General features: G+C 52.3%; 1 protein-coding gene and 1 long non-coding RNA gene across 2 annotated transcripts in view; one reads left to right on the top strand and one right to left on the bottom strand.

Annotated features, from left to right (window-relative positions):
* Positions 1 to 3,981: 3,981 nt before the first annotated feature.
* Positions 3,982 to 5,150, bottom strand: LOC116660234. The gene is made up of 3 exons (XR_004315649.1): positions 5,115 to 5,150; positions 4,339 to 4,421; positions 3,982 to 4,131 (listed from the first exon to the last, which is right to left on the bottom strand). It is a non-coding gene; the product is annotated as an uncharacterized LOC116660234 (long non-coding RNA).
* Positions 4,400 to 9,935, top strand: part of SIN3A (SIN3 transcription regulator family member A) — a 54,352-nt gene continuing 48,816 nt past the window's right edge. The window contains 1 exon segment of the mRNA XM_032469041.1: positions 4,400 to 5,024. The gene's annotated coding sequence lies outside the window, so the exon portion shown is untranslated.

The following is a 9,935-nucleotide window of genomic DNA, read 5'->3' as shown; positions in this document are numbered from 1 at the left end:
ATCTCCTCAGCGAAGTCTGGAGCTCTTGGAAGGTACAGAGTAAGCATTTCATTCAATCTCTGTAATCACACCCAAGCAGCAGGTGCAGTATGAATGTGTCTGCCTCACCTCAGTAGGTGCTCAGGCAAGTGCCTGTAGCCCCGAACGCAGGACTTCCCGCTTGCACCGCTCATTTTTGGGCAGGCATCTAACAGAATGGGTCCGACCCGGTTAGGTTGCACAGCCAGGGGAGTCGGGACATTCCAGTCAGTCGCTAGAGTGTCCCTACCCGCCGCCTCCTGCCCAGCTCCAAATGGGGTGTGTGTGTAAAGGAAGTGGGGGCCGGGTAGTCCCGCTAGCTCCTCCTCCGGGTCCACCCAGCGGATCTCTGAGTCTAGTAGGTCTCCTTTCAGTCCAAGGGCCTCAAGAAACTCCAAGCGGCGGTGCGGTAGAGATAGGGGCCTCTGCCACGGATGCACCTCCCACTCACGGCTAGTTTAATTTATTTATTTATATTTTTTTGGAGGGAGGGGGCTTTCAATGAAGGGGAAGAGGTGGAGCGAGAGGAGGAGGCGGGCCTAGGATGACTGACGCGAGCACCGGGGAGCCAATAGCCCGTGGGGGGCGTTCCCCCCCATTCAGGACTCCTCGCCTGGCTCGGAAGGTATGTTAAACAGCTGCTTTTAATTTGGTCTCCCCAATCTCCGGCGTTTGGGGGGCTAGCTCGCCGGCCGGTCGCTTTGACCGGTCCGCCATGGTGCAGGCGTCGCGGGCCCTGGGACGGAGCTAGGGGAGACTCGGAGTCTGGCGGCCGAGGGAGGCGAGGGGCAGGCCAGGAAGGAGAGCTCTTGGCGCCGCCTGCTCGCTAGTGTGTGTTTCCAAGCCGGGCCGGATCCGTGGGGAGGGGGTCTGCCCGGCCCAGGGTCGCCAGTGCTCCGGCCGTGCTGCCTAGTTTATTTCACCGAGCGGTCGGTTTCGGTAGGTTTCGGCGGCGGACTGGGGTAAGGGGCCGGCAGGAGACGATCCCCCTCGCTCCTGGAATGCCTTAAAAAATTATTGTAAAGAAGAAAAAAGGGGAGATTCCGTGCACCGACTGGAACTGGGCCCGGGCTGCGGCGCGCGGGCTCCGCAGGGGGCGGGGGCCTGAGCCCGGCGGGCTGGGCCCACTGAGCCGGCGGCGCCCAGAGTTGGTCGATAGCTGGAGTTAGCGAGCGAGCCGGGGCCCGCGGCTTTCCCCGCTAGCCACGCTGGGCGAGGGCTGCAGCCGCCCGAGGGTTTTGTTTCTGTCCGCAAACTTGTCGGAGGGGGCGGTGGGCGCGATCCGGAGAGGCGCTGGCGCCTTGGGCCCTCGGTTGTTATGGACTCTGGGGGCGGGGGCAACGCCGGACTTGCGGGAGGGGCGGCCGAGTGCGGAGGAGGCCGCCGGAAAGAGCCCCCGCACCTCGGAACTGGCCCCACGCACCGGTCTGGGTTCTCCAAACTCCTGGGTCGTAGCAGTAGAGCCAGCACTCGGCGCCCGAACTCGCCAGGCCGCGAGCCCGCGCGGAACCCGGCCCGGAGGTGTGGAAAACCTCCAGGAACTCGGCGGTTTAGACCCGCGGCCCCAGCTGATCCCCTTGCAAACATGGAGCTGCCTCCTTCCCCGCCCACCCCAAGGCGACGGCGGCGGCGGCTCCCTTCCCCTCCCCCGGCCGTGCTGCTCGCCCGCGAACGGGGCGGGGGCAGGGGCGCGGGCGTGTGAGCGCGCCCACGAAGGGGGTGGCCTGAAAGGGGCAGTGAAGGTCGGAAACTGGGAAAACAGTCTCCACGCTCGGAATCGGGAAAAGGAAATGCATCAGCGGGCGGGGAGGGGCGCGGGGGGCGCGCCTGTCAGCCGGGATGGCGGCCGCGGGCTGGGAGGCGGGGCACTGGCGCGAACCGCTGAGGTCGGGCGGGGCGAGGCTAGGAGAGGAGGCGCAGGGGCTCGGGCCCACGGAGCACCGGGCTGCCCCTGCCTTCACTCCTTGGCCTAGCCTGTTTACTATCTACTCCGGCGACGGCTTGTGCAACCGGCCTAGAGGGGAGCTGAGGGGCGGGGCTTTTCCCTATCTCTTCCACCCACCTCGGGCTTCTCCAGAGGGCCCGCCTTCTCTTGTCTTCCACTGGCTGGGCGAGATTCCCTTTTTTCCTTCTAGGTTATTGATTGGATGACATTCTCCCGAGCTCCGCCTATCGGAGGCCGGGCTGGAGTTTAAGTTGCTAGGATTTTTTTTTTCCGTGAAGGGCGGAGGGAGGATTCCTGCGGCTTACGTGAGGCGCAAGGTACCGCCCCTACTTCTGATTGGTGGCATGGGTAGCCCCGCCTCCTCCGGCGGAGCAAGCTTGAAGGGGAAGTCCACCCCTTTTCCCCGCCCCCTCCACTAGCGTGTGTGCGCGCTCCGCACATGTGTGAGGCCCGCCTAGCTCCTTCGAACTGTCGTCCCGCCCGGAAGTCCCGCACTTGGAGCCCTTGGCACGCGGGGCGAGGAGAGCCAAGAAGGCACACAATGATTTCTCCAAGGCTCGAGATCTGGTAGCCTTTGCGATGAAGACAGGTGTTGACGGTGTGGAGTGGATTTGGGGGCTTAGCTCTGGGGGTTCTGCAGGAGTTGGGAGGATGGGGTGGAACTTGTCCTTTCCGGCCAAGTACTAAAGTTCTGACTCTGCGGCCTGGCTATTCCCGCACCCCTCGACTTCCCGGATATAGCCCTAAGCTTAAGCTTGAGAACGCTGCGGACACTGGCAATGTATTTTCTTCCCAGCGCAAGGCAGCGCTGTCCTTACTTGGCTTTATCAAAAACTATGAGCAACCTAGGGTTGGCCTTAGGCAAGATCCAGGGCAGCTCATCCCCTGCTGATAGAGAAGTCGAGGGCGGCCCAATTCTGCTTGGGTTCCACGTGATTCTTAATTGGAGCGCCGTGTGGCACCCAGTCCAGGCAGCGGGTGACGGCCCAGAGTTAAAGTAGCCCTCGGTCAGTTCTACATAAATGCCACATCTTCGTAACCTAGTAGAGGTTTGGCCCAGAGGTCTCATCTGTTTAGTCGGTGAGACTTATTTTTTGAGCTCCGTCCTGGGGCAGGGCTTGGCTCCCGGAGAGGCTGCTCCCATCTGTCGGCTATTCCTGGAGTTCACAGTTCGCTGCCTTGTCCTTGCAGCTTGGAGTTAGGCCCACCTGTTGCCAGCGCTCATTTTTTGTCGTCGTCTCCGCTGGACTGCGGAGGGAGGACGAGATAAGACCTAAGAGTTACCTGGGGCCTGCCACTTGGGGACTGACCCAGCTCTCTTGGGGGAGTAGCCTTTTTTGCGGAAGAAAGCGGGAAAACTCTAGTCCCGCCCCCTCCTCTCCTGGCGCTCCGTGAGCGCCCCCCAAAGTAAGGCCAGCGTCATTTCGCCCTATTTGTAAATAAAAGCAACCGAGGTATCGTAAGCACTTTGTCTCTCTGTGTTCAAGGCTGTATTACCTACAGAGAGGGCCTAGGGACTGTCATTAACACACGTTGGCCAAAGCAGGAGGTGAACATTGGTTCTTACTACCTTTGCCCCCAGCTCTGGAATTTCTATCTTTTCTCTGAGATAAGGCGCTAAGATTCATTTATGCCGTGGCCTGTTTAGTCTCCTTCAGTTCTTCGAGTCTAAGGATGCCTCCAGATCTACCGTGAAGATCGCGAGTGCCTTAGGCTTCACGCTCCGCCTTCCGGAGGCTTGCCAGGGCGTTGGCTCTTAGGGCTCTGCCCTCATTTTGGTCATCTCCGCCCTCTTAGGACTGCATATTCAGGTTTAGGGAGTGTCGGCGTTAGAAGTACGCAGCCATCCCTAGCTGCGGGGATGAGCAATCCCTGGAGCTGTTCCTCGACTTTGGTCTCCAGCCCTTAATTCTGTGTTCTACTTACTGAAAGGAGCTGTCGGCTGCTTCGGATATTTGTGTGTACAAGGAGGCGCGTGCAGAAATGTAAATTGTAAAGAGAGGACTGGAGAGGATGGATGAGGTTCTCTTTCTCTTTATTTTTGTAAGGGGATCCTCCACGGTGGCACTGCTGCTGCCTCTCCCTTTCAAATCCCAAGGCATCGGATTCCCGCTGCTTAGCTCCGCACCACCTCCTGTTTCGGGCCCTGGAACTCTGCGCTTCAGTCTCTAGTGTAAACATTCCACAAAAGGACTGCTAAGGTTCAGCCTCCTCGCGCAGGGCGGAGTCAGCTTCTTCCTAGACGGGCATCCTGACCAATGGAGACTCCTACCGGTGCCGAGATACCCAATCCGATGGTTGGGGCGGGGCCTGGCCCGGCAGTGCGGTAGGAGGAGCCCGTCTCACGGACATTTTACCCCACAGCGGTTACTTACCTTCCTGGGGCAGCCGGAGAGCGAGGAGTAGCCTTCCAATGCGATGACCGGCGAGGGCGGGAGCCGAGTTGTTGGACCTGTGGCTGAGGCAGCACGGGGCGGGATATATGGAGTTCTCCAATGAGACGTGGAGAGCTTCCCTGCTTCCTCCAATAGTGTTGCGGCTTGGGGGTGGGATTCAGCAATTCATCTCCAATAGGCGGGGTTGAGTTAGGGAAGCTCCCCGCCAATAGGGGCGTGGAGAAGGTGAGCGGCTCCCCCTCCCCTCCCAGCGGAGAGGGAAGGGGCGGGCAGTCGGCAGGCGGAGCACAGCGATTGGCTAAACCTTTGACGGGCGGGTACGGTGGCCTGTGGCGGAGCGAAGTTGAGTCTTCCCTCGGCAGGGCGGGCCAGGGGAGTGGGCGGGATTTCCCGGGTAACAGAGAAGCGGCCGCGGCGGTAGAGGCGGCGGAGACGGTTTCTCCATCTTCCCCCCCTCCCCTTCCCCCCTCGGAGTTTCCCTCCCTCCCTCCCTCCCTCCTTCCCAGTCTGGGCACTGGGGCTTGGGACCGCTTCGTTAGCGGAGAGGAGGCTGCCAGTCCGCTTTGGCGGGCCTGTGCCCCGCGCCGTTCTCGGGGCCTCTCTGCTGAGCCTGAGGCTCACGCCGAGAGGGACACGCAGTGAAGAGCGGCCGAAGCAGCTTTGCGGTGAGAGCACGCCGGGCCGGGGTCGGGGTGGGGAGACTGGTGGCGGGTAACGCGGGACTCGAGGGTGTGTATTTTTAGGGGGGGGCTGACCTCCTCGGCTTCCCGTAGAGCAGGCGGGCGGGAGGTGTGTGGATGTGTGAGGGGGGTGGGGGGCGGAGCGGGGTAGCTCTCGGAGCGGGAGGGGGAGGAGAGCGTAGTCCCGGTGCGCGCGGAGGGGGCGGGCTCTCGCGCCGCCGCTCAGGGGCGGGGCCGGCGCGCGCGTGCGATTGTGGAGAAAGGGGCGGGGCCGGGCCCTGGCCCTGAGCTAAGTGCAGTTTGAAGCGGACCTCCCCTCCCGGTCTCTCCGGGTGGGCGGGGCCTCGGCTGGGCGGCCTCGCGACGGCCTGCTGGGGTTGGGGGACGGGCAGGGGGTCCTCCCGCGTGTGGCTTCGGGGTGCGGCAGGGAGGGGGTGTGAAGTCTGCCTTCCTCCGCCTTCCCGGAATCCGGTTGGCCGGAGGGGCCGTACGGATCAGCGATGCCACTCCCCCTGGCTGTCTTCCCCCTCCCCCCGGTTTCCGCCTCCTTGGCAAGTGAGGCGGGGCTCGCGAAAGCCCGCTGTCGGGTCTGGCTGGGAGTCGGGGCGCCTAGATCTGCCCCGCCCTACGTCTCCGTAGGGTGGGAGGGGCCCCCGCCTTCGCGCAGTGGAGGTGTCAGGACTTTCTCTTGTGGCTCGGCCATGCCTTTTGCCTGGGGCACGAGGGTCAGGTGCCAGAGCTGTTGTGTCTTTGCTCCATGCAGCGTGGATGGCACCGTGCAGCTTGGAGAATGTGAGCATGGTCACCGCCAGTCCCCTCTTGTTTGTAATTATTGGGGCGAGGTGCTCAAGGTCCTTTCCTTGGAGTCCTGTCGAGTGCTGGTAGTGCTGTGACCGTGCTTCTGCAGCGGTGATGGTGGGGGGAGGGGTGGGGAATCATCACAGCCTAGAAATGTGGCCGGGGACAACCTTTCCTGGAGTTCCTTGATGTTCAGTTACCGTGGCTGTATGGGGCGGGGCTTCCTTTTAGCCAATGGGGTGGTGGGTAGTTAGTTAGACTTGGCCACTGTTTCATTGCCTTTACAACTTCAAAAGCAGTTAACCACGAAAAGGCTGTGGAAACTCTCCTCTTCACAAGGCTGAGATTTAGAAAAGGGTTGGGTTTACATTTTACTATTAAAAATGATCTTTTACGGAAGATGGTGATTTTTTTTAAACTCAGCCTTTGAATTACTCCAATTTCTCCAACTCCTGCATTTTTTGAATGCTTTGATCGTACAGATGGTTCTGCTATATAAGCTTAATTTCACAAAGAGATAAGTTGCAATTTAGGTAACTTTAGGTGTTCTAGACCACTTTGTATTTATAGTCTATAAAACATAGTGTTCCTGCCATATTTTATTACAGAGAGTAGGGTGAAGTAGCCTTGTGTATGTGACTTAGGTAGTGTTGCCCTCCAGCCTGTATTGGGGAGTTGCCTTAAGACGGTTTAAGTTTAATGAGCCATTTTAATTGAGGATTTTGCTCTGAGTTGAGCCATTCTCTTAAGAAAAATTATTCAAGGTGTTTTCGATATTTTTCATGAGAAAATAAAATCGAACGAATATATTATGCGCTAATATCTGAGCAAGCCCTCTGGCTAATTAGCTGAACTGAAGTTAAATTCTAGATTTGTTGAGACTGAGAGCTTGGTGCCCTGTACTTTGTGAAGAGATTAAGTCCCACTTTCTCAACTAAGCAAGTAGCAATGGCAGCAGTAGCTTTTTATTTTGGTTATTGGTGACTGTAATAGAATTGGTGTGGAGATAGAAAACCTGGGCGTTTTTCCCAGTGCTGTAAACTGACAAAGATAGTGGAGAATTTACCATTGGGGAAAGTTTGGTCAACATATAGTTGTTTCCACCATTTGCAATACTGTATGCTGGGAGACACAGAAGACCTAATTCATGCCCTTAAAGAATATGTTGGTTGTTGGTGCTTCAGGGTCAGAAGTCCCTCAGAGGCTTTAAGAATTCAAGTAAGAACCTGAAAATGCTGTATTAGGAAAGTTTTCATAAATGCTTCTTACTTTTCCAAATATCAGTATCATATACTATAGTTTTGTCAGTTAAAGACCCTAGATAAATTGGCATTTTAAAAGGTTTTACCTAAAGAGTAATATATTTTTCTTTTTCTAATTAAGAGGGTGTGTAGTAATATGGTAAGATTCCTGACAAAGCATAGTTCTGCTTACATCTTCAGTGCAAACAGACAAGATACTGGAGAGCTATGCAAGGTAGATGCTATGCAAGGTAGATGGCTGTGAATTTTAGTTGGAATTAAAAGATTATGCCCATGGCATGCAGAATCTAGTGCAGTGCTTTGTAAGACTTTCTTACTCTTCTGGGTAACGCCACCAATGAAGAATTTGTTTAAGCTTAATTTTCTGTAAATTCTTATAAAGATGATAGTTAAGTGCTTTTTTAAACTATACTTTCTGTCTCCTTGAATGATAAGAAGAACTTACATTTACTGAGCCCTTTATGATGTCTCAGACACTGAGTTAGGTACTATACATTTACTAACCCATTTAATCTTCACTACAGCTCTGTGTAGTGGGTACTATGAAATCTGTGTTTTAAAGATGAGGAAACAGTGTGGAGAAGTGAGACATGCAGTGAGTGGCCAAGCGAGACTCTGAACCCATTCATTTCTGGTTCCAAGTCCAAGCTCTTAGCTACACTTAACTTGCCTCTGGTCTAAGGATACTAAACATAGAAGGAACAGTGTAGGGTTGTGGTGGTTTTTTTTTTTTTTTTTTTCCAGTTACGGCAAAACATATGTCAATTTATGATTTTATTCATTTTAAATGTACGATTCAGTAACATTGAATACATAACATATTGTTGCACAACCATCGCCACCATCCATTTCCAGAATTTTTCATTGTCCCATACTGAAACTCTGTACCTATTAAACAATAACAACTCCCCTTAAACTTCCCCCCTCAGCCCCGGCAACCACTGTTCTGTCTCTGTGAATTTGACTACTGTAAGTATGACAGTAAGTGGAATCATATACTATTTGTCCTTATTTCACTTAGAATAATGTCTTCAAGATTCATCCATGTTGTAGCATGTGTCAGAATTATCTTCCTTTTTAACAGTGAATAGTATTCCATTATATGTGTATATACCGCATTTTGTTTATTCATATGTCGATGGACATTTGGGTTGGTCCCATCTCTTGGCTATTGTGAGTAATGCTGCTATGAACATGGGTGTGTAAATGTCTCTTCAAGTACCTGCTTTGAATTCTTCCGAGTATATACCCAGAAGTGGAGTTGCTAGGTCATATGGTAATTCTGTGTTTAATTTTTGGAGGAATCAGCAATGTGCTTTTGAAAGCAGTATTGAGGTAAAAGACTGGGGTTCAGATTCTAAAGGTGAATTGAATCAACATGCATTATTGACCACCTTTTTTTTAAATTGAGATATTATTGATGTACAATATTATGTAAGTTTCAGGTGTACAGCATAGTGATTCACAGTTTTTAAAAGCTATTGAACACCTTCTTAAATAGCTCTAGCCTGACACAGGAAGAGTCGAGACATTTACATTCTTAGAAGAAAAGGTAAATATACACATAATATGATTTTACTACATATCAGTATAGATCAAGTGTGTTAAGAGTCAAGTACAAAAGAGCTGTAAGGAATTCAGAGGAGAGCCTACCTTTTGGGTGTGATACAGAATGAGAAAGGACAAAGTCTGAAATCATAGATCCTGTTGAAGGGAGTTGTTAGACATCTTACTCAAAGTACCCCTAGATAATGCTTCGGAATGTTAGAAGAGGTAGCACAGTGATTGTAGTCTGTCATCCAGAGTTTGTGAATCCTGTTCTCTTCAGTTTGCAGGTCTGATTGCTTCTACTGCTTTGAAAGGTATTTAAGAATCACAGTGAAGAAATCATGGACTTGGCATATTCTTGTTGCTGTTACTCAGTCAACCTCAGGATATATTATTAACATGTTCAGCTATTGTTTTCCAGTACTTCTTTTCTTTCACACACACCTTCCTCTTTCTGCTTCTTGAGTAGTAGTAGAAGTAATATCTTAGGATTTTTATCTTTTTCTTTATAGTTTAAGTAATTAATTCTGAATTTTTGTTGTTGTTGAGGATAAGGTCAAGTAAAGACAGTCATCTAGCAGCATACTTAGGTAGTCTGAATCAGGGTACTGCCATTATTACATTCTATTCTTTTCAAATATTTCAAGGAATTTTGTTTTTTTTGGCAGGTATTTTTCTGTCTCAATATCAATTCTGATTATCTTTGGACAATCATCTGTCTGCTTGTATTTTGTTCTGTTTGTTTTTTGTTTTTTTTTTGAGGGGGTGCGGTAATTAGATTTATTGTTAGAGGCAGTACCGGGGATTGAACCCAGGACCCTGTGCATGCTGAGCGTGTGCTTTACCGCTTGAGCTATACCTTCCCCTCTGTCTGACTGTCCTTTAACAACACATCAAAACAAAACAAAACAAAACTTTGGCTTCCTTTAATTATGCATATCTCTTTTGGGGTCTCTTTCTTTCCTTTTTTTTTTTCCTTTGGTGGGGGGTGTTAATTAGGTTAGTTTATTTATTTATTTTAGAGGCGGTACTGGGGAATGAACCCAGGACCCTGTGCACACCAAGCATGCACTCTCCCACTTGAGCTATAACCTCGTCACCCTTTTTAAGACATGCCAACAGGATTTGTTGTCAGTTATAACCAAATGCAGATTTTTTTTGTCCTTGTACATTTGCAGGGCAACAACCTGATACTGGTTTTCCCTGGGGAGAGCTGCACTGGTGGCTCACAGTTCATCTATTTTGGAACTTTTTTGATAGCCTCGGTGTCTAGGACAGTGCTGGCACA

This window comes from Camelus ferus, chromosome 27 (genome assembly GCF_009834535.1).
Source record: "Camelus ferus isolate YT-003-E chromosome 27, BCGSAC_Cfer_1.0, whole genome shotgun sequence".
Taxonomy (NCBI): domain Eukaryota; kingdom Metazoa; phylum Chordata; class Mammalia; order Artiodactyla; family Camelidae; genus Camelus; species Camelus ferus.
This window is presented reverse-complemented; position numbering and strand designations above follow the sequence as displayed.